The sequence below is a fragment of the Aotus nancymaae genome, unplaced genomic scaffold, assembly GCF_030222135.1.
Source record: "Aotus nancymaae isolate 86718 unplaced genomic scaffold, 86718_ANA_hifiasm-v0.15.2.pri h1tg000040l, whole genome shotgun sequence".
NCBI lineage: Eukaryota > Metazoa > Chordata > Mammalia > Primates > Aotidae > Aotus > Aotus nancymaae.
Window position 1 is genome coordinate 28,980,237 of NW_026988454.1, and position 24,169 is coordinate 29,004,405.

Sequence of the window (24,169 nt, forward strand, 5' to 3'; positions counted from 1 at the left end):
ACTGCACTCCAGCCTGGCACCTGGTGATGGAGCGAGACTCTGTCTCAAAAAAAAAAAAAAAAACCCAGAAATTAATGTATAGGTAGAGGAGAAAACTATGCTTTTCATCATGCGGAAATGGAGGCCCAGACAAGCTAATGAATTGGTGTAGGGTCAGTCTCACAGCCCTTTGTAGCAGTTCTGGAACTAGAACCCACTGTGTTTTCCATGACATAATACCCTCTCCCAGTGAAAAACTCTCTTTTCTTGGCTTGGTTATTTTGGACCTCTTCATACTTTTTTTTTTTTTTTGAGATGGAGTCTTGCTCTATCACCCAGGCTGGAATGCAGTGGTGTGATCACAGCTCACTGCAACCTCTGCCTCCTGGGTTCAAGTGATTCTCCTGCCTCAGCGTTCCTAGTAGCTGTGATTACAGGTGTCCACCACCACATCTGTCTAGAGATGGGGTTTCACCATGTTGGCCAGTCTGGTCTCGAACTCCTGACCTCAGGTGATCCTTCTGTCTTTGAGCAACTCTTTTCCCTTTCTTTTTCTGCATCTTCCTTCTCTTTCCTTTAAATATATTCTGGGCTCCCTTGCAGTGTGGTGTAGTTGAACAATAAGGATCTTGGTGCCTGACTTGGGCACAAGGTGCCACACACGTTTAAACAACCAGATCTCGTGAGGATTCACTCACGGTTGCCAGGATAGTACCAAAGAGATGATACTAAACCATTCATGAGATATCTGCCTTCATGATCCAATCGCTTCCCACCAAGTCCAACCTCCAACATTGGGGATTACATGTCAACAACAGGTTTGGGCAGGGACATACATCCAAACTATATCAATAGCTCAATAGCCATAGTTCTTTTTTTTTTGAGATGGAGTCTCACTCTGTCACTTGGGCCGGAGTACAGTGGCATGATCTCGGCACACTGCAACCTCTGCCTCACAGTTGAAGCAATTCTCCTGCTTCAGCCTCCTGAGTAGCTGGGATTACAGGTGCCCACCACTACGCCCAGCTAATTTTTTTTATTTTTAGTAGAGATGGGGTTTCCTTATGTTGGCCAAGCTGCTCTCGAACTCCTGACCTCATGATTTGCCCGCCTTGGCCTCCCAAAGTGCTGGGTTACAGGCATGAGCCACCGTGCCCAGTCCTCATAGTTCTATTAAATTGAAAGCTAAGACTCTTGGTTATTTGGGGCTTCTTTTGCCACTGTATGTACTAGCAGATTACTAAGGGGAAATTTTTGTTTCTGCCCTCTTCTCACCACTACATCTATTTTCTGTTGTGTTTTACCCCAGAAGGCTGATTCCTGTGGGTTACGTCACCCAATGGCTACCACCAATAGAAAGTCTTGGCAGGAGATAGAGAAGTGGGAGAGGAGAGGCTGAGATCTTTCTTCCCTACTCACTGCTTGCTCAAAGTGGAAGCCCTTACAGGGCTTGGATGACACTTTCTTCACCTTGGCCCTTTCTCCAGGCAGGTTCTGTACGAAGCAGCCCTTGATACTGTGCCATAGGTTAGCTGGGGAGTGTTCTTGGGATGACCACTTGGGGTGGGGGAGTGAGGGAATCAGAATGTAGCAGAGTGGGCTAGTATGGCCCTGCAGTTAGTTGTTCCAATTTGGTGCAAGTGAGCTGGCTCTTCACACCTCTATGTAGACCAGTCATTGCATGAGGCTGCCCCGGGGAAAGGGGGCATGCTTTTGGGTGAGGAAGTTCCCCTTAGTCAGGGACAGGTCCCAGAGAGGAATTTGGTTGAGACCTCTTGGCCCCAGCCCTTCCAACTGCTAGTGGATGACTGCTCCAGGCCTGGAGGGGAATTGAGGTGGTGCTCCCTTCCACCCCTTTGAACCAAGGGGTCATAAAGCTTTCCTGCTGTTGCTAGTTCCTGAGTGCTTCAGCACCTCTGGTTTTTGTTTCTTCATTAAATTCTCTTAATTGAACCATCTAAGTTGATTTTTTCTTTTCAGGGCCCTAATATGGATAATAATCAAAAATTATATAAACATATAAATACAAACACCTATATGGGTTCAAGTTTAGTAGTCTAGAATAGGGAGATTTGATCTGGCCTGGGAGGGGAGGGCAGGTTTTGCCAAGGAAGTGACATTTGAACCAAAATCTGAAAAGCTAACTTAACAAAGGAGAGAAAGGAGAATAGAGGAAGCACTGATTCCATATGGCCTGGATAACAGGGTGGGGGAGGCAGTAGAGGAGGAGGGAGACAGGAAACAGGGCTGGAGAGAAAGGTAGGGACAACACTCTCTGGGCTTTGTGGACTTCATTTTTGTTAATCCAAAAAGTAGTGGAAAAGCTTTGCAGATTTTTGAGCTGGGGGAGGGGGACACAATCAGATATGCATTTTAAGAAGCTCTCTCTGGGTAATCAAAGACTAGGGTTATTTTTTGTTTTGTTTTTGTGACAGAGTCTCACTCTGTCACCCAGGCTAGAGTGCAGTGGTGCAATCTCAGCTCACTGCAACCTCTGCCTCCCGGGTTCAAGTGATTTTCCTGCCTCAGCCTCCGGAGTAGCTGGGATTACAGGCGAGTGCCACCACACCGGGCTAATTTTTTTGTATTTTTAGTAGAGACGGGGTTTTACCATGTTGGTCAGGCTGGTCTCAAACTCCTGACCTCGTGATCCACCCACTTCGGCCTCCCAAAGTGCTGGGATTACAGGCGTGAGCCACAGTGCCTGGCCAGACTAGGGTTATTTTTAAGTTGGTGAGAAATTAGCACTTGCCTATGTCTGTTAGAAGCAGAAGTCTCTTTTTGGTTTACTGGTCTCCAGACTGGCTGGACTGAGGTTTCTACCACTTGGCTAATCCCCCATATAAACCACAGTATGTCACGGACAGAAGACTGTTATACACTACACCCCGCGGTGCCTGTTGCATCTTTTTCACATCATGGTAATTTTTTTTTTCCCTAGCAGTAAGATAATATAAAAAAATGTATCAATCATTAGACTTTTAATTCAGGAACAATTTGTACTATATATAAAAAACCTGGGAAATAATATAGTCTATGTGAATGTTCCACTTGTTTTTAGAGTCTTTAAAAAAGACACAAATGTCCACAACTTTTGGTCTTGGCATTGATTTAACAGAATTTCCCTTTAGATGTTAATGAAAAACAGAATGGAGAGTGTTCCTCATAATTACACACACACACACACACACACACACACACACACACACACACACACACACGGCTTAGGCCCTCAGGGCTCCTTTCTTCTTTCTTAGATCTTGATGACCATTGAGCAGAGATGAACAGGCATGGGACAGGGCCCAGCCACTGAACTTAGGAAGTGACATTAAATTCTTCTTGGAAGAAGCTGGCACAATGTTTTTGTTCTGTTTTATATATTACTTAATGGGATGTTAGATGGGAAGTTGTGACTGATGCACCAAGAAATGACAGATACCAAAATCACTTATGAAATTTCAAGTAAATAGTTGAGGACTGCTTAGATGCTCAATCATACAAACTACAAAAGACTCAAATGTAAGAGGGCTTTTGAGGATTTGGACAGGGCTGCCCTGAGAGTCCTACCCTCACGCCACAATGGGCGGGGGCACTGGCATCAAACACCAAGCTGAGTGAGAAGGGCTTCTCCAGGCCTCCCAGGGAGCTTGCTGGCTGCTTCTGGCCAGCAGCAGACTGGGCCCAACTCTCATCGGAGGAAAGCCGGCATCCTAGGGCAGCTGGCAGAGGGCTGTGCCTGGGAGGTCACTGTGCTATCTTCCAACCACACTGTGTGAGACTCAGATACCATTTGTAGAATCTGCAGCAGGAAGGTCAGCCTGAGGTCATTTTAAAAGGGATTCTTCTGAAAAAGTCTCACTGGAGGGTTGACAGGACCCTGATGGTGAGAGTCTGTGTGGAGGGGACAGAAGGAAAACCAAGGTTGGGGTAGAATAAGCAGCTAGAGAAAATTCATCGCCAGTGTCAGGAAGCATGGCCAGACATTCCCAGAGAGGGCTCAAGACAGTGTTCACAAAAGAGTCACTTTCAAATACCCACCAAGCCCAGTGTGGGTGACACTTTTCCACCAGAGGACCAGTTCAGTACCTGCCTTCCTGCCGGCCTCTACCCTTCCCTCCCCTTACCGTGGTTAGCAAGTGGGCTGGGGGAGGGTGACATGGGGGAGGAACAAAGCTCCTTGCCCACAGTTCTGCCCACAGGAGGCCCCCAAGATTTTAATTGCTGAATTAAGAGCAGGGTTTTTCTCTTAAAATAACAGGATTTTCTGTTATCTGAGAGAATAAAGTTATGGGACTGCTGAGTTTCATTCTGTGAAAGAGGAAGAACTATCCTCACTATGCTCATGGAACAAACTATTAAAGGGACAGTAGAAGACTAAAAATTAAGTTGCTTTCATGGATACACCAAGAGTCCTATTAATTACATGTTCTGGTTATGTATAGAGTTTACATTCAGCTTCTGGAGCAGTGAAATCATTTTATCAAAAAAATTTTATTGATAGTGCCCCAGGATTACAAATTTACAAAAATATGCTTGCCCTCTTTTTATTAGTCTATGTGGCTAAACCATAATTCTTTTCCAACCAGTGGGAAAGTCTCAAGGGAACAGAAGATGGAATAAACTACAGAACAATGCTAGACCACAATAGACTGTTAAAGCAATTAGGAAGGAAATGTTACACCTAAGGTACTTGTATCTAGAACATTCAAGGAACTATTACATCTTAATGATAAAAAATGGACAAAAATTTTATTTAATAATGGCCAAGAATCTGAAAAGACATTCTACAATGTTATATTTTTCCACAGGTAGCTGATAAGGTCATGAAAAGATGCTCATTATTACTAGCTATCAGGAAAATCCAAATCAAATCCACAATGAGATAATATACCCACTAGAATGGCTGGAATAAAAAAAGACATAAAAATTAGTGTTGCTGAGGATGTGAAGAAACTGGAACCCTCATACATTGCTGGTTGGGTGGTAAAATGGTGTAGTCACTTTGGAAAACAGATTGGCAATCCCTAAGAAAGTTAAACATAGGGTTACCATGACTCATCAGTCCCACTTCTCGGTATATACCCAAGAGAAATGAAAACACACACGTCCACACAAAAGCTTGTATACACATGTTCATAGCAGCATTACTCATGATAGCCAAAAAGTGGATACCCAAATGTCCATTAACTGATGAATGGATAAACAAAATGTGGCATATCCAAACAAAGGGATATTATGCAGCCTTAAAAAAAGAATCAAAACTGATCCATGCTACTCCATGGATAAACTTTGAAAACACTGCACTAAGTGAAAGAAGCCAGTCACAAACAATCACACATTGTATGATTTCATTGATATGAAACCTCTAGAATGGGCAAATCCATAGATACATGAGTGGTTGCAATTGGCTAGTGATGGTTTGGGAGGGAGGGAACTGAGTACTAAAAAGAACTGTTAATTTTTGAGACCGGTGTGATTAAAATGTTCTAAAAGTGATTATGGTGATATTTCCACAACATTGTAAATATACTAAAAAGCAATGAGTTATATACTTAAAACAGGCAAATCATATTGCAAAATTTTTTTAAGACAGAGTCTGGCTCTGTCACCCAGGCTAGAGTGCAATGGCATGATCTCAGCTCAATGCAACCTCCGCCTTCCGAGTTCAAGCGATTCTTCTGCCTTAGCCTCTTAAGTATCTGGGATTACAGGCGCCCACCAGTATGCCCAGCTAATTTTTATTTTTAGTAGAGACTGGGTTTCACCATATTGGCCAGGCTGGTCTAGAACTCCTGACCTCAGGCGATCTGCCCTCCTTGGCCTCCCAAAGCGCTGAGATTACAGGCGTGAGCCACGGCGCCTGGCCATATTGTATACAATTTAAAAATGATATGCATGGTCCACTACACAGGAGTCTCAAAATGGCAAGGACAGAGCCAGCTCTGCACATTACCTTATCTGTAGCCAGTGCCCAGCACACAGCCACTCAACTAGTATCTCTTGAGGAAGCAGCACGCTTTTATACTGTTCCTGGTGTTTATCAAGTGCTTCATAAATTACAAAGCATGTTGTTTTGCACAGAGAGCAGCAGTTCCTTTGTGCCTCATAACAACCCTGAAGGTGGTCAGAGTAGGTGATAAGAAATTGTTAGTGGCCTACATTGTAAAAAATAAGCCGCTGTACAACAGGGTAAAGACCAAAACAAACAAACAAAACCGCATCTGTCCACTAAGTTTTATCTGGAGGAGCTCTGTCCCAGGCCCATTTGTCTCCCACTGCTCCTGTCCCCCAGAGACGGAACGCACTTCTCATTACAATCCGCGCTGCTCTGGGAGACTGATTCCCAAACTGCCGGGAAACAGAGGAGAAACCAGGGTCGACTGGAAAGCAGAAACCAAAGAACCCAGATTCCTTTTCTGAGCAAACATAGCGATGGGCCAGTGGGATTTTAGCTTCGGGATATTGGACCCAGTCTTCTCAAATACTTCCTACCAGAAGGTTTGAGTTAGCGGGTGTCCCATGACCACGATCTCAATAGCATGTAACTTACATGTCTTCCAGGCTCCGAATTCAGGGTTCTAGGTTCTAGTCCCCCACCCCCAACTCACATGCTTTGGGGAAGAAACTCAGCTGAGGCACATTTCAGCTTGGACCTTTCCAGCTGTAGTGGCAGGCAGCCACAGGGGCGTCACCTTGCTGAAAGAAACTCACTGGACGCCCCCTGAAAAGAGGTCTTAAGAAGTTGTTCCGATTGGGACGTGGACTCCCACTCGGCGACAGAACCCCTGCCACTGGACGATTTAAAGACGTTCTCTTTTAGGTCCACCGAAGCGGCCCAGGAGTCCTGGCCACCTTCCAGAAAGGAAGTGGGAGAGACCAGGGGGACCCTGAGGGGCCCGGGGGCGGGGCGCGCCTGACTGCGGAGCGCCGTGGGTAGGCGCGCAGGTGAGCAGCGCGAGCGGTGCTGGCCGCGGCTGTCCTGGCGCCTCCGCCTTCGCGGCGCCCGCGCTGCGCTCCACCCCGGCCCAGGGGGCGGGCGAGGGCTCGGCCGCACCGCTCGGGGGCTGCCAAGGGGAGTGGGGCAGCGACGTGGGCGCCCCGGGACTGTGCGCTCGCGCCCGCCCCGGCAGGGTGCGCTGAGGCGCCGGGACAGCCACTGGCTGCGGGCGCAGGGCGCGGCGGCCGCTGGAGCCGCAGGTGGTTCCCGGGCCGGCCCTTTTCTCCTCCCCCTTTCCTTTCTTTCGCCTCCCCTCCCTCTCGCCCGGTGTCGGCGGCACTTCCCCCGCTTCCTCCTCCCTCTCCAATCCGGAGGGAGGGAAGGAGCCGCCGGCGCTTTCCTGCCCGCCTGCAAACTTCAGCGGGACTCGCGGCTTCCCTCGCCGCCGCTGCCCGGAGCTGCCCCTGGGACTTCCTCTCGCCGCGCGGCCCGGGAAGCCCTACGGGTGGTGGGACGCCGCCGGGCGCCAGACAGCCGCGCCTCGGACCCCAGCCCTGCCCCGCGCCGCCGGGTGCCCGCCCGCCTGCCCGCGCGCCCGTCCGTCCGTCGGTCCTTTCTGCCCGGCCGGCCTCTCCCCCGTGGGCAAGGGCCGCCAGGCTTCCCTCAGCTCCCCGCCGCTGGCCGGGACTTCCTTTGTGTGTTGGATGCAGGCTCGCGCCCCGCGCCGACGGGGGGCGGACTGAGGGCTGCGCTCGCCCAGGCGGCCCCCGCGCCGCCGGCCGGCCCCCGCGCCGCCGGCCCGCCCCCGCCATGCCCTTCCACCAGAGGACCCTGGAGCCCGCGCGGCTGCGCCGGCCCGAGGCGGCGGGGGCCGGGGCCGCGGGCGCGCCGCTCTTCCGCTCGCTGGAGCAGGTCAGCTCGCACGCCCTGGGCTGCCTGCTGGCGCAGCTGGCCGACCTGTCGCGCTGCGCCGGGGACATCTTTGGCGAGCTCGAGGGCCAGGCGGCCGCGCTGGGCCACCGCACCGCTGCGCTACACCGCCGCCTCGACACCCTGCACGCCGCCGCCGCGCGCCTGGACCACCGCCGAGTGAAAATCCGTGAGTGGCCGGAGGGCCGGGGGAGGGGAACCGGCGGGGGAGGCACCGGGACAGCTGCTCCCGCCTGCCCCCTGGCGGCCCCGGGTCGGCGCGGGGGCCGCGGCGCCCCGCGATGTCGGGGTCTCGAGTGGGGACCGCCGGACCCCAGCGGGAGGCTGGGCAGGTGGCAGGCGCTCGGAGCGCTCTGTGACTTTCGGACTCCTGGAGGGTCTTGGCTGCCTCGAAGGAGCGGGCGCAGAGGGTGGGAATTGGGCTGGCCCAGTCCCCCGTTCGTTCCTTCTGTCTGTCCCTGTGTGTCTCTGTCTGTGTGGGAGGCAGAGAGGAGACCCCGGGGCGCTGTCGACAGAGGAGGAGCCAAGGTCGTGGGAAAAGGGTCACAGGCAGGTAGCCTGTTGGAAAAGCCAGGGGAGAATATACATCTGGGCACAGAGTAGTTATAGTTTTGGAGACTTCAGGAGGATCCGTTTGTAAAAGCCTGGGGATCTCGGCAAGTGTTGAGGCTGCTTGCCACCTCTCTTCCCGCCGCCTACCTGTGTTCTTACCTACAAGCAGAACTATGCAGACTTTGAGTTAAGGGTTTTCCCATTTGGCCTGAATCTTCTTTCTTCCCCTAGACTGACCCACCAACTCTTAGTGATTCAGAAGTCCCTGACCTTGAGTTCAGGCTCTGAATCCCGTTCATCTTTGTCTGGCTTCCTCCAACCCCGAAAGTCAAGTCTATGTCCTGACTTCGTGATCTCTCCTATCACCCATTTCATTTAAGCAGCTTAACTGGCTCCGGTGAATGAAGCAACTGGAATTTCCTGCTGGCCTAAAGCAGAGAAACTTTCAGTGAGATGTCTATGTGGTTTCTCCCTTTTAAATCCGTGAACTTGGTCATAATCTTATGTGTTAAGAATAAATTGGAGATAGTTGATGGGTTGCTGAGTGGGAGGGGAGATGTTGGTGTAACACACGCATAGGTTTCAGCACTTGTGGAGGAAATGACTTTTTCTCCTAGAATCACTTCATATGCAATCTCAAATAGCTCATTTTCCAGCTAGCTGGAAAAACTTAGCTATATTTTAACCACCTTACAACCGGAGTTCAAATTTTTCAATTATTTAATTCCAGTGAGATTGTTTGCTATAATACATCTTCAAGTTGTGCAATTATCATGTGGCAGTTTTACATTTTTGGGTTCATCTTTTTGATTGTGCTGTCAGCACATTCACATGAATTGTGGACAGTTCCCAACCTGGGAGAGCCTCCCCCTCCAAGAAAAAAAAAGTCAGAGGGGAGAAATCAAAGTGATTTCATAAAGTTGTTGACATAGGGCTGGGTGCGGTGGCTCACGCCTGTAATCCCAGCACTTTGGGAGGCCGAGGTGGGTGGATCATGAGGTCAGGAGTTTGAGACCAGCCTGGCCAATATGTTGAAACCCTGTCTCTACTAAAAATACAAAAATTAGCTGGGCGTGGTGGTGTGTGCTGTGTGTGCCTATAGTCCCAGCTGCTCGGGAGGTTGAGGCGGGAGAATCGCTTGAACCTGTGAGGTGGAGGTTGCAGTGAGCTGAGATCCTGCCACTGCACTACAGCCTGGGTGACAGAGTGAGACTCCGTCTCAAAATAAAAAGTTGTTGACATAATCAGGATATACCTACTTAATGTGATTAATGACTTCATGTATATACTAGGATATACTGTCCTAGTAGGATGTCATGATCTACATGGCAATCACGAGTTGCTTCTGGGTGTTTTCTGTGTAGGGTGTAGGTGCGTGAGAGAACCAGAATTTCACCCTTGATAAAGAATGTGATGAGAGATCTGACTGATAGTTGAACTGATCTGTTGTGGGAATTAAAGAAAAACAAGAGAAAACTCCCTGAAGGTCAAGAACCTTTACTGGTTTGGTTTTTATATTTAAATGTACCACTTTTCTCTATTCTTTAGTACATATGCCCCAAAGGCTACTGTCCATAGCCAGAAATCCCCCAAATTCTCCAGATTAACTAAGGTTGTTCTAATTACAGTGACTGAAGTAACTCTTTTCAAAACGTCTCACAAGTTCGTTTGAATCTTCAATGGCTGTGATTTCATATCTGTCGTCCAGGCTGGAGCACAGGGGTGTGATCTCATCTCACTGCACCCTCTGCCTCCTGGGTTCAAGCTATTCTCCTGTCTCAGACTCCTGAGTAGCCAGGATTACAGATGCATGCCATTATGCCAGGCTAATTTTTGTATTTTTAGTAGAGATGAGGTTTCACCATGTTGGCCAGGCTGGTCTTGAACTTTTGACCTCAGGTGATCCACCTGCCTCCACCTCCCAAAGTGCTGGGACTACAGGCGCATCCCGCCCCATTTTCCTTTTTTTTTTTTTTTTTTAAATCATGCAAGAAGGCTTTTTATTGAATAGAATTATGCCTCAGTATAAGTGCACAAGTAGAGAAGAAAGCTGACTATAAAGACATTAATTTTTGTGGTTTCTTTCACCTTCACACACTTCACTTTTTTATATGCTAAAAAGCAGTGAAATGCCTATGCATTACCATCTGTTAGGATTCTTTTAAAACAATGCTTAAAACCTTGTTGCTGTATAAAAGTTACAGTTTGAAGTCATTTTGGTACCATTTTAGGCAGGTCTTCAGAATAACATACTTCATTAGTATGGACGTCTAGACTTTTAGACTTGGAATTGACCGTAAAGGCCATCCATTTTGTGAGCTCTTACCCAGAGAGGAAATCCAGTCCAAGAGCATTGCAGTAATTCACCCCAGGTTAGGCTTTGGGTTAATGACACATGTGGGCCTGAAGCCCAAACCTTCTGATTGGCTTGCCTGTCGTCCCACAGCCTGTGTTTCTTCCCTTTGGAAGAGTGTGGGGCCAGGCACAGTGGCCCATGCCTGTAATTGCAGCACTTTGGGAGACCGAGGTGGGTGGATCACTGAGGCCAGGAGTTCAAGAACAGCCTGGCCAACATGGCGAAATCCTATCTCTACCAAAAATACAAAACTTACTGAGACTGTCTCAAAAAAAAAAAAAAAAGGTGTGTGGAAATGGGGGGCAAAGTTTAGATACATTCCTTAAACAGTCCTAAGGATAACTGTAGCTGTTACTTCCATCCTTCTTGTTAGATAAACCTTTTACTGAGTCTCCCCAGGAGCAATTAACAGAATCCAGCAGTTTACCAAAACCCTCTAGCAATTGAGGACAGCATATTTTAGTGACGGATGGCCCTCTACAAAAGAAAGGATGTGAGAATGTCAGTGGAACAATTAAAAAAAATGTGGCCGGGTGCGATGGCGCACGTCTGTAATCCCCGCACTTTGGGAGGCTGAGGTGGGTGGATCACGAGGTCAGGAGATCGAGATCATCCTGGCCAACATGGTGAAACGCCGTCTCTACTAAAAATACAAAAAAAAATTAGCTGGGCATGGTGGTGCATGCCTGTAGTCCCAGCGACTCGGGAGGCTGAGGCAGGAGAATTGCTTGAACCTAGGAGGCCGAGATTGCAGTGAGCCGAGATTGTGCCACTGCACTAGAGCTTGGGTGACAGTGTGAGACTCTGTCTCAAAAAAAAAATGTGTAGACACTCTTTGCAATACAGAGACAGTATTTTAGTCCTGCGGGCTGGCCCTGCTGTCCTCAATGATTCTGAGAAGTATTTCATCAAGTTTGCCATTCCTCAAAGTCTTATGGGTAGAAAGTGATCCAAAATAATTTTTTGTCATGCTTTGGGGAGAGTGCATGTTATTACTCTTATGCTCATTGAAGACACCCCTGCTACTTTCTTTCCCTGATGCCCCCAGGTTGAGGGGATGCTCCCATGGCCTTGGTTCACCTCTGTCACCACATTTACCAAGGGGACTTCTGTACCCCTTGGCCAGATAGCAGAACCTTTTAGGTCCAGGATGGCTGAATCTTTGTTTTTCTAGAGCTTAGAACAATGCCTGGATATGAGAGCTCAGTAGATGTTTGAATTGAATTAATAGTGACTTCGTGCTTACTGTCAGGAAGAATAACTATAAAAACCTTAGGGAGGGAGGCGGACACATCCTTTGAGGCGGGTAGATCAGTTGAGGCCAGGAGTTCAAGACCAGCCTGGCCAATATGTCAAAACCCCATCCCGACTAAAAATGCAATACTATTACCATTGTAAGTGATAGAGACAATTATTTTTAAAAAATGAAAATGTAAACTTCCTACCTTTAATGTTTAATGCATAACTACCAGTCTCTGCTCCTGTCTGTAACTTTTACAGACACTTCATTAATTTTGCTGACATAGTAAGTTCTCATGGAAAATAGTGACAACAGCCAGCAATGGAATAGTTACATCTTGGCTCTAAATATCAAAACAGACTTTGCTAAGCAGAAATCAGTAGACACTCAACCTAATAGTCCTGTTTTTATTTTCAAGCTTCCTTTCTCCTTAAAAGCAGTTTTGTTGAAATAATATTTACACACCATACAGTTCACCCACTTAAAGTGTACTGTTTGGCCGGGTGGGTGGCTCACACCTGTAATTCCAGCATTTGGAGAGGTTATGGTGGGTGAATCACTTGAGGCCAGGAGTTCAATACCAGCCTGGCCAACATGGCAAAATCATATCTCTACTAAAAATACAAAAATTAGCTGGGTATGGTGGCACATGCCTGAAATCCCAGCTACTTGGGAGGCTGAGGCATGAGAATCACTTGAATCCAGGAGGTGGAGATTGCAGTGAGCTGAGATGGCAAATTGCACCCCAGCCTGGGAGACAAAACAAGACTCTGTGTCAAAAAAAAAAAGTATACAATTTAGGGAGTTTTTAGTGTATTCACAGAGTTGTGCAACCATTACAACCATTACAGTTTTAGAACTTTTTTTGGGGGGGATAGTCTCGCTCTGTCACCCAGGCTGGAGTGCAGTGGTGCAGTCTTGGCTTACTGCAACCTCCACCTCCCAGGTTCAAGCAATTCTCCTACCTCAGCCTCCTGAGTGGCTGGGATTACAGACTTGCGCCACCATGCCTCGCTAACTTGTGTTTTTAGTAGAGATGGGGTTTCACCATGTTGGCCAGGCTGGTCTCGAACTCTTGACCTCGTGATCTGCCTGCCTCGGCCTCCCAAAGTGCTGGGATTGCAGGCGTGAGCCACTGCTCCTGGCCAATTTTAGAACATTTTTGTCACCCCAAAAGAAACCCCATGCTCATAAGCAGTCATTCCTCATTTCCTGTGAACCCTCTCACTCCTAGGCAACCACTAATCCACTTTCTGCCTCTCTAGATTTGACTTTTCTGGACATTTCATACAGGTGGAATCATGTGACTGGCTTTTTTAACTTAGCACAGCGAACTTTTCAAAGTTCATAATTTGTTTCTTTTTATAATTAATAGCACTATTTTATGATTGAAAAAGTATTCATATTACTTGATTAAAAAACCTTATGAGGTAGGAGGGAAGGGCAGGTTGTATTATACGCATTTATTACTCTTTTTAATTGATGGGTAACAATTGTACATATTGATCATTGTACATTTGTGAATACAGTCTTTGCATAAACAAGTCTGAGAATTTGGCGGACACTGTAGGCTCATACTTCTGAGTAGTGTTTTAGGTGTTGAGATGCATTCTCATACCTCACAACAGACTGTCCCCTCACCTAACCAGAGGGTTGGCTGGTCCTGATGTCAGAGTATCTTTGCTTTTTCCTCAGATGCAAGTCACCTGTCAGAGTTCTAAAGACAGAGACTTCCCTGTACTACTTCTTCTTTTTTTTTTTTTAATTAAAAAAGAGATGAGGTTTCCATATGTTGCCCAGGCTGGTCTGGAAGTCCTGGGCTCCAAGTGATCCTCCCTCCTTGGCCTCCCAAAAGAGCTGGGATTACAGGTGTGAGCCACTGTGCCCGACTGACTACACTTCTAAGAATAGGCTGTGTGGCTGTTTTTGTGCCTGACTGCTCAGAAATGTTTGGTGAAATTGGCGTAAGATTTGCTTTCATTGACACATATCACACACTAGAGAGGATGCTGGTGGCGGTGTGGCCCTGCACCCCCCCAGTCCCAGTCCCTCAATTAAGAGAAACTGACAGGTAGCTGAGTGATCAGATTGCACCCTCAGGTTAAGGAGGCCAGATGATTCCTATACTTGACTAACTTTAAGAACTTCTTGGAACTTTTGTTAAAATTAGAGATTCTGAGACCCTTCCAAAGCCTTGTTGAGCCACAGTCTCCAGTGTGTTTAACAAGTGCCATGCGGTCCTTTGGCCAGGCAAATTGAGGAGCACTGCAGTAGTCTAGAAAGCTCATTGGATTGGGAATTGCGAAACCTGAGCTTGGCTTCACCTCTGCCATTTCCTAACACAAATTTTGAGCAATTTATTCAACATCTTAGGGCCTTAGTTTTCTTATCTGTAAACAGAGACCTTGACAAAAATAATCTCTACTAGCCCTTACAGTTTAGCATTTTGTGATTCCACTGAGGGATTTAAAAAGTTTTTATTTATTTTGACAAATAGGAAAATTAAAATTGCATATATTTATGGTAAACATTTTTCCCCCACATCAGGGTCTGGCTGTTGCCCAGGCTGGAGTACCCAGGCTGGAGTTCAATGACTCAAGTGATTTTCCCACCTCAGCCTTCCTAGTAGCCTGGACTACAGGCACGTGCCACCACACCAGGCTAATTTTTATATTTTTGATAGAGACAGGGTTTCACCGTGTTTCCAGGCTGGTTTCAAATACCTGGGCTCAAGCATCCACCCATTTTGGTCTACCAAAATGCTGGGATTCCAGGTGTGAGCCTCTCTGCCTCACGAACAAGATAATTAGATATATGGATATATATTGTGGCATGGCTAAATCAAGCTAATTAACATGTGCATTACCTCACATACTTTTTTTGTGGTAAGAACACTTACAAGTATACAGTACATTGTTATTAGCTATGGTCCCCATGTAGATTATAGATCTCTTGAACTTATTCCTCGTAACAGAAATTTTGTATCTTTTGACCAATATCTCTCCAGTACCTTCTTCCTGTAGTCCTTGGTAACCACCATTCTACTCTGTGCTTCTGTGAGTTTCATTTTGACTATTTGCTAATGATATTTGAGGTGGATACCCTTATTATTTCTTTGTGACAGATGATATAACACTAAGGCACAAATAATTTGTTGGCCCACGTTGACAGCTGGTAAGCAATGGAGCTGGGCTTTGAACCCAGACAGGGTTCAAGTTCATGTGAATTTGTAAATACAGCTTTGATAAATAATCCCTGTGGTTCTCTTGATGGGGGATTGGAAAAAATCTTTGTGTATGAAATGAACTCTTCGTGACCATGTGGACTCTTTTTACATTTTAAAAAATTATTTGTTTATTTACTTATTTTAAGAAATTGGCATCTCACTATGTTGCCTAAGCTCATCTCAAACTCTGGCCTCAAGCAATCTTCCCACCTTGGCCTCTCAAAGTACTAGGATTGTAGGGGTGAGCCAGCACGTCCAGACTGTATGGACTCTTTTAGCTAATATTTTATTCACATAGAGTGCATGGATCATCACATGTTGAGGGATTAGTCACTTGCCAAACAGATCAGGCAGGTACTTGTTTCTAATTTGTGTATATTCTGCCCACAATACATTCATAGCTCCCTCCTCATCTTTAAAAAGTGCCATGTCATTATGGAAAGAGAACTGTGTTTAAATGCATTTGCCAAACATTCAGATTTCTAGGAGAGTTATTTCTTGAATTATGAGAGTATATCCTTTAAATCAAAACATCAGTCTCCTCATTGATTCTTGGGTATTCGGAAAATAATAACCTGGTTTAAAAAGCTACCTACATTTAGGTTGAAATTATTTATCTAGCAGTAATCTGGTTTTCTGCTACATTAGAGAAAACCCTAATATTAACATTTCAGCTGTATAAATTTTAAAATGGAGACTAGCAAAATGAAAAAAAATAACAAAAGAGAAACATTTGAGTTCTTTAATATTTTGGAGAGAGAATTCAGAAACAAAAATAATGCAGTGTTTGCCTCTGGTAGTCATTTTAATATCTTTAAAAAACCAAGTTTTTCCAGCTGTGAAGGTGTAGAAAGAAAAAAAAAATCAGGTTTTAAGTGTAAAATAAAATGGCTAGCACCTAACTAGGCCCCTAGTAACTTATTTAATTCTGATTCTCCTCAAATTGGTTTATGTCCTGGAATGAATGACTCCTGTGGGAACTGAAGTTCAGATGCAGCAGGAGAGTGCTGATGGCCATCTTGTTCCACATGCCAGTTTCACTGGTGGTCTCTACTTCTCACAGCGCACGCTTCAGTGTCACTTTGCGCAAAGGTAGAAGAGCGGGAGCTTCTGTCTTTGAGGAACTCTCTGAGAAAAGGGAGCTTTCAAGCCCCCCACTTTTTGTTTACTCTGTCTCAGGCTGGAGTGCAGTGGCATGATCTTGGCTCACCGCAACCTCTGCCTCCCAGATTCTCCTGCCTCGCCTTCTGAGTTGCTGGGATTACGGGTGCCTGCACCATACCTGGCTAATTTTGTATTTTTTGTAGAGATGGGGTTTCACCATGTTGGCCAGGCTGGTCTCGAACTCCTGACCTCAGGTGATCGATCTGCCTCGGCCTCCCAAAGTGCTGGGATTACAGATGTGAGTCACTGCGCCCACAGGCCTCCCCTTTTCTTTGGACAAATGATGTGTCTGTGAAAGCCTTTGGCATTGTTCAAACAAAATGTCATTACTGTAACCAATATCAAGGCAGTAGCACAATTCTGCTTTCTGATGTCAGACTGTCTTCACAGGGATTTTTTTTTTTTTTTGAGAGGGAGTCTTGCTCTGTTGCCCAGGCTGGAGTGCAGTGGTACAGTGTCGGCTCACTGCAACCTCCACCTCCCTGGTTCAAGTAATTCTCCTGCCTCAGCCTCCCGAGTAGCTGGGACTACAGGTGTGCGCCACCATGCCTGGCTAATTTTTTGTATTTTTAGTAGAGATGGGGTTTCGCCATGTTGGCCAGGCTGGTCTCGAACTCCTGGCCTCAAGTGATCTTCCTGCCTTGGGCTCCCAAAGTGCCAGGATTACAGGCATGAGCCACCGTGCTCAGCCCTTTCCAGGGATTTTGTATTGCCTGATGATGTTGTCAACAAATGCTGGACATTTGCCATATGCCAAACACCTTAATATGAGGTGAATATTATTTCTGTGTGACAGTGATATAGTGAAGGCAGAAATAACTTGTTTCCCACATTCACAGCTGGTAAGCAATGGAGCTGGGCTTTGAACCAGGCCAGGGCTGTCTCCAGGGTTAGTCTGTCCAAACACTGCATGTCACTGTCTGTCTGTTACCTGATCTAACTTCAAATCATGACCTTCCCATACTCATATAAGGGAAAAGGATGCCAGGAAGATACAGTGAAAACCTGTCAAATATCTGAGAAAAAAACAAGAAGGCTTTTGGGCTTTTCCCTTTTCCTTCTCTTTGTTTAGAAACCTCTCAAACTGCTAGCAGATGGCAAAGAAATTTGAGACATGCATCAAAAGTACTTACTTAGCACAGTGCCTGGCACATAGCTAACATTTATTTAACATTTGCTGCTGTTGTTTTGGTGACATTGAAGGCTGTGTTAGCATGCGTGTGTGTCTGTGTCCCTGTATCACCACAGATGGCCAGTCCACAGGAGGCCATGCCCCTGAAGTCTGGAAGATGAAAGCTGACCACAGCTAGATAAGAGCTGGTGTCAGAGATAAACACAAAAATACCTCTGGTTGGAAAACCATTGAGTTCTACACAGGCATCTGAAAGTCTGTGTGGTTCCCGACAGCAGTGTGTGGAGGGCTGTTTCTCTCTACCTCACCGGGGCCTGGGAGCCAGGCCTGCTCCCGGGGCCTTTTTATGGATATGGACACTGGCTTGCTTTCTCAGAGTCCCCTTGCCCCCATTTCCTCCTGCTGTGGGAACCAGACGGCCGCTCAGCTCCCACCTCGCTTCCTAGCAATGGGAGAGCTGTCCCTTTTGCCTCACTGGTCCTGGGGATGGCTGTCCGAGCCCCCAGTGTCACATTTTCACCCGGAACTTGGCGGGCTCAGCCTGGACCTTGGCTTTCCTCAGGCGTCTTGGAACCCACAGCAGCTGTTCATCTCTGGGTTACCCACACTTTGTGAATCATCGGAGTCGCTGGGGGCTTGGTAAAAAACATTCCCAGGCGGCCCCGCCCCTGGAGATTCTGAGTCAGCACAGCCCCCAGGTGATTCCGATGAGGTGAATTTGGGAAACACCCGTCTACACCGTGTGTGGGGCAGCTTGTTTATTCAGGGCGGCAGGACATTCATCCACTCAAAATTCCTGAAGTGTATTTTGAGTTACTCTGTTAGTGCTAAGTGCTGAGGATTACACAGGGTCCTTCCTTGAGGTACTTGACAGTTTCATGTGGATGATTAGATATGTAATAATAAGGGATAGAATGACCATTTATAACACTGTTTCTAGAATAAAATCTGTTTTGAATTCCAAATCACCAATTTAAATTGCATTTTGAGAAGACATCAAACTTAGAAAATCTGTGTGTAAGTTTCTGAGCTGGTGGCACTCCTACACACATAAAATAATGATTTTAAATGTTTACAGCGTATTTTATTTAAAAATTAAACTCTGGGAAACAAATATAAACCTTTCTGGAATAATTTTATTTTTCCTTTGGGATGGTGGAAATTTTCTTCTGTTTTATTTTCATTTGCTCTTCTGATTGGTTTCACAAGACATTTCTACCCATGTAGAAAAGCAGTGTTACCAGCCTGGCCAACATGGTGAAATCCCGTCTCTATTAAAAATACAAAAATTAGCTGGGTATGGTGGCGGGTGCCTGTAATCCCAGCTACTTGGGAGGCTGAGGCAGGAGTTTTGCTGGAACCTGGGAGGTGGAGGTTGCAGTGAGCTGAGATCACGCCACTGCACTCTAGCCTGGGCAACAAGATCAAAACTCTGTCTCAAATAAATAAATAAAAATAGAGAAGCAGTGTCTTACTTTGGAAGGATAGACAATAGTTTCAGATTATTTCTGCAGAGAAATCCTTTATTATAGTTTACTTCCTCCTCCCGCTGTTATGATTAAAAATTGATAAAGGCTTTATCAGTAATATGCAGAGGGCTGTGTAGTAACTAGCTGATTTAAATTACAGTAACACAGTAAAATATGAGGGCTTCCTGCATGACAACATTACACATCTGATAAAATGCTCTGAGGACTCAGAGACCATGAGGTGTAAAAAAAAAAGGTAATAGAATTAAGTGAGGGCATGTTATGCATAATCCAATTATACCTGATTATGTTGGCATCTGAGAATTGCTGTCGAGGTGCACTGTGGTTTCTCAGCTGATGGTCTGGCTGCTGGGACCACCATCCAGGCAAGGGCACGAGGCTGCTTCTCCCAGGATATTCCAGGTGTGCTCATTAGCTAGTTGGTGGGCCCTCAGAGAGCTCCAGGCTGCCTGACTCTGTAGCCTGTGTTCCTTACCTTTATATTACATGAGGACTAAGGTCAGTGGAAAAATCATGATGCTGCCCAAGTAACCTCAGGATAAATTTTCATGTAATTTATTGAATAGGCAATAATTTACATTGTTAAAAAAATGTACATGCATGGCTGGGCGTGGTGGCTCATACCTGTAATCCTAGCACCTTGGGAGGCTGAGGCAGATGGATTGCCTGAGTTCAGGAGTTTGCGACCAGCGTGGAGAACACAGTGAAACCCTGTCTCTGCTAAAAATATAAAAATTAGCTGGGCATGGTAGCATGGGTCTGTAATATCAGCTACTCGGGAAGCTGAACTGGGAGAATCACTTGAACCTGGGAGGTGGAGGTTGCCGTGAGCCAAGGTTGCACCACTGCACTCCAGACTGGGCAACACAGTGAGACCCTGTCTCAAAAAAAAAAAAAAGAAAAAGAAAAAGGAGAGGCTTCTGTTAAATGTCGGTAATAACATAGTTGAGTTTATTTAAAAGTAGGCATTTTCCGCCTTTTAATCTAGATATTTATATGCTAACTGTGACTTACTTTCTGACTTAGGAGGATGTTCATATCTAAGCCTATGTTTGAATTTTAGTGTAGAATGTTTTACTCTGAGATGGTGACTTCATTTGCTAAGTAAATGCAACTGGTCATGAGGTCAGTTTGGTGTATTTAATTTCACCGGGTTGGTTTTAACTACCTGATTGCAGTGTATTAGGTGGTGCTGCGACAGTGCAGAGTGCCTCTGACAGACATTTGAATAGAGCAGCCGTGGTCAGTGGAGCTATTTTTCTCTAGTTGTTAACCTGTTTAAGACCAAAGATTTGTGCTGAATTACTACAGAAATGACTTAACTAGAGCATTATTCATGAGTATAGACTCAGACACATAGTCATTGAATTACATAACCCACCATATAAGTGTTGTATAAATAAAAATACATCAACAAGTTTTCAGACTTACAAAGTATGCTGTAAAATCTTTCTGATGATAAAATTAAGGTATATTCATCCTAAATTCCAAACTATGTTCATGAGAACAGAGAAATTTGTGTCCTTAATTTTGAAAATGTAGCTTATATCGTGAGCATTTCCCCCATATTGTAAATATCTAGAGGCTGTTTTAAATAGGAGAGGCATTGGGTGCATCTCTCTGACAATCTATTTTGTTTTGAATGTCCAATAAAGCCCTTTTGATGTTTTCAAGGGTCTGTGTGTTCACACAAGAGTTATCAAGTAGACGGAAGTTTGTTATTCTTCTGGGACGTCCTAGGGTCTCTTCTTCAAGGATTTAGTTTTTTGTGAACCTTTAAATTTTAGTCATGACGTGGTATTTAGGAGTGGATGTGTTTTTCTATCAATTAGTGTAGTACTAATATATTGCTAAGACTTAGAAGTGACCACCATCAGCTTCCAAAAAAAAAAACCCCGTATTTTATGCCTAAGATTATTTACCTACAAGAACAGTTCTCTATCATTATAGCTAACAAACTGGAGTCAAAAAAGATAGTTGCCTCCTTACTTCCTTATGGTTCTTTAGTTGAGCAGCATGACTATTGGACTAATAAATTATTATGTTGCTTTTTTTTCTTTGAAGTTATGTTTCTCTTTTCTCCTTAAAAAGCATGTGGAGTTTTCCCTTTCCCCTTCACCAAAATGGCAATCAGACATCTGTCTCAGCTTTTCTCACCTTGGCGGGTGCCTGCTTTTGGCAACATATGGGGTCTGTTTAGATTTAGCCCAACAAGATTTTAAAACAAAGATCTGTTGCATCTCTTACTGCAAATGTGGTTCTTGTCTTGTGGAAAGATGAGAATTAAGCTTAGATCTGTTCCTCTTATTCTAAATGTCGGATGGTTTAATTAAAAAACATAGTGTATAGAAGAATTGGGGGTCTCTGGGCTAATTCACTCATGATAAAGGTGGCAGGTGATGAAGGTGTGAAGTGGAGTGAGAAAAATATCTTTGAGTGCCTTTAGTACTTTTTACATAATCTAAACATTGTTTTACAAATTTGCAAGTTCTGGTTAGTAATATTAATAATTTATAGCAATATTTATAGGATAACATTTGTAGCTAACATTTATAGGATACTTATTATGTGCCCATTTTATTTAGTCCTCACAAAAACTGTGTAAGAGAGGCACATTACCTACCCTCCGTTTTACTGATGAGGAAACAGTGGCACAGATAGGCAAAGTAATTTGCCTCAGATCACACAGCTGGTCAGTGATAGAGATAAAATACGATATAGGTGAGTTCTTGCCTCTGTAATGTGTTGAAACACTTCATCTGCATAATTCATCTGTTTTAATGTTTGTGAACTTTAAATTCATTTTAATATTGAAAATTTCTGAGTTTGGCTAGAGGTTAGTGGGTGTTTTCTATCTTATTTTGGTTATTTTAAATCATTGTGCTGCTAGTCCAATGGGATGAGTCCTGGAGTTAATGGCCCATGTGACAATGCTATTAAGAATCTGTAGAGAATTCAGAAAGTTTCTCTGGTTCTTTGAGCTTCACCGATGAAAGGTCATGTAGTCTCTAAATATAAAGTCTTTTTGTTAGTGTGGCCTATCATTCTGGCCTCTTTTGTCAGACATTCATGATCAGTGTCAGAAGATAGGTGAGATAGGAACAAATTAAATTTTTGACTTATTTTTATTTAGTGATAGGGGAAAAAATGTTCTTTTCCTTTTTTCCTCTTTTCCCTAAATTTGCTATATTTAAATACTGTGACACTGTAAAATGCCATCTCAAGCCTACATTTCAAGAAAATTGCCTAGTTTTCCTTGCTAATGAGTGGAGGATGAGAGCAGCAATGAAACTAGCTAGTTGTTACTCTACTCTCCAACACTCAGCTCTCTCTCTACTGGTAGAAAGCACCTTTAATTCTGTGGTGCTTGGTGGTGGCACCAGCCAAGAGAATTGTGACCCATACCCCTTAACTTACATCAGTGGTTCTCAAAATGTGGCCTCAGGACCAGCATCATAAGCATCTCCTGGGAACTTGCTAGAAATGCAAAATCTTTTCCCCCACCGCAGACCTACTAAATCAGAATCACTGGGTGTGGGCCCAGCAGACTTGGTGTAAAGAGTCCTCCAGGTGATTCTAACACACGCAGCAGTTTGAGAATGCTGTTTGCGGTATCCACTGGGCCAGGGCCAGAGAAGTGAATTTGCGTGGACACCTTTGCATGTGGGCTCTGCTTGAGGCAGTGAGCAGTGATTGGAGTTGCAAACACTAAATTTCCAGAGGGTTCTTTAAAAAGCTTTTGCTTCTGGTCAGGACAGTACTTTAAATGCTTATGAACTAATGCTTCATTACCTTGCAACAGTGAGTCTTGCTTTTAGAACCTGTTTGTTCTTGGGCCGGACGCGGTGGCTCAAGCCTGTAATCCCAGCACTTTGGGAGGCCGAGGCGGGTGGATCACGAGGTCAAGAGATCGAGACTATCCTGGTCAACATGGTGAAACCCCGTCTCTACTAAAAATACAAAAAATTAGCTGGGCATGGTGGCGCGTGCCTGTAATCCCAGCTACTCAGGAAGCTGAGGCAGGAGAATTGCCTGAACCCAGGAGGCAGAGGTTGCAGTGAGCCGAGATCGCACCATTGCACTCCAGCCTGGGTAACAAGAGCGAAACTCTGTCTCGGAAAAAAAAAAAAAAAAAAGAACCCATTTGTTCTTTAGAGGTACACTTGGTAGCAGGCCTTCACTGGAGATTAGTAACATGGCCACTGGCTTGTTCATGGGCCTCCGGGTTTAGGGCCACCTCTCTTGATTTCCTTTTTCCTAGAACTTTAAACAGCATCTAGAGAAATGGGAGGTGACTCAACGCAATCACAGGGTAGGGACATAAACAAAATTAGAGGAGAGAGGATTATGTTCTCTAAATACTGATTACATAAAACCCTCATTTTGATATTGTAGAGAGAATGCCTCCTAAAAAATGTAGCTAGGAAAACTTGAGGCAGACGTAGGAAATTTTGCTTGTGGATGGGACATAAAAATATTTGAATAAACATGAGAAAAATTTACAAGCACAAAATTTACTGAGTAGTTGGTGTTCGTTTACTTTTAGTGGAATCCTGTTTTTCTTTACCTAGTATAATTCAGCTTTATAATTTATTACTTCATTCTGTAGTCTGTCCATCAATTAGCTGTTACTACAGTATAATCTACTGTAATTTGGAGAGGTCAAGCGTAATTGAAACAGTTTGATAAAAGGCAGCAGATGGCCGGGTGCAGTGGCTTACTCCTGTAATCCCAGCACTTTGGGAGGCTCAGGAGGGTGGATCAACTGAGGTCAGGAGTTTGAGACCAGCCTGGCCAACATGGTGAAACCCCATCCGTACTAAAAATACAGAAATTACCTGGGTGTGGTGTTGTGTGCCTGTAGTCCCAACTAGTTGGGAGGCTGAGGCAGGAAAATCACTTGAACCCAGGAGGTAGAGGTTGTAGTGAGCTGAGATTGTGCCACTGCACTCTAGCCTGGGTGACAGAGCGAGACTCTGTCTCAAAATAGAGTGGGGAGGGAGGGGCAGTAGAGCATGGCATGTAAGAGATAAAATTTCCTATCGGTGTGACCTTGAATATATTACTTAACCTCTCTGCTTAAGTTTTCTCCTCTGTAAAATAGGCATTGTACTAATACCTGAAATGCTAATTGTGTGAGTAAAATGAGATATAGAACAGTGT

General features: G+C 45.1%; 1 protein-coding gene across 1 annotated transcript in view; it reads left to right on the top strand.

Annotated features, from left to right (window-relative positions):
* Positions 1–7,953: 7,953 nt before the first annotated feature.
* The window catches only part of NHSL1 (NHS like 1), a 272,793-nt gene continuing 256,577 nt past the window's right edge, over positions 7,954–24,169 (top strand). The window contains exon 1 of the mRNA XM_064360639.1: positions 7,954–8,015. The gene's annotated coding sequence lies outside the window, so the exon portion shown is untranslated. The remainder of the gene's footprint in view (positions 8,016–24,169) is intronic.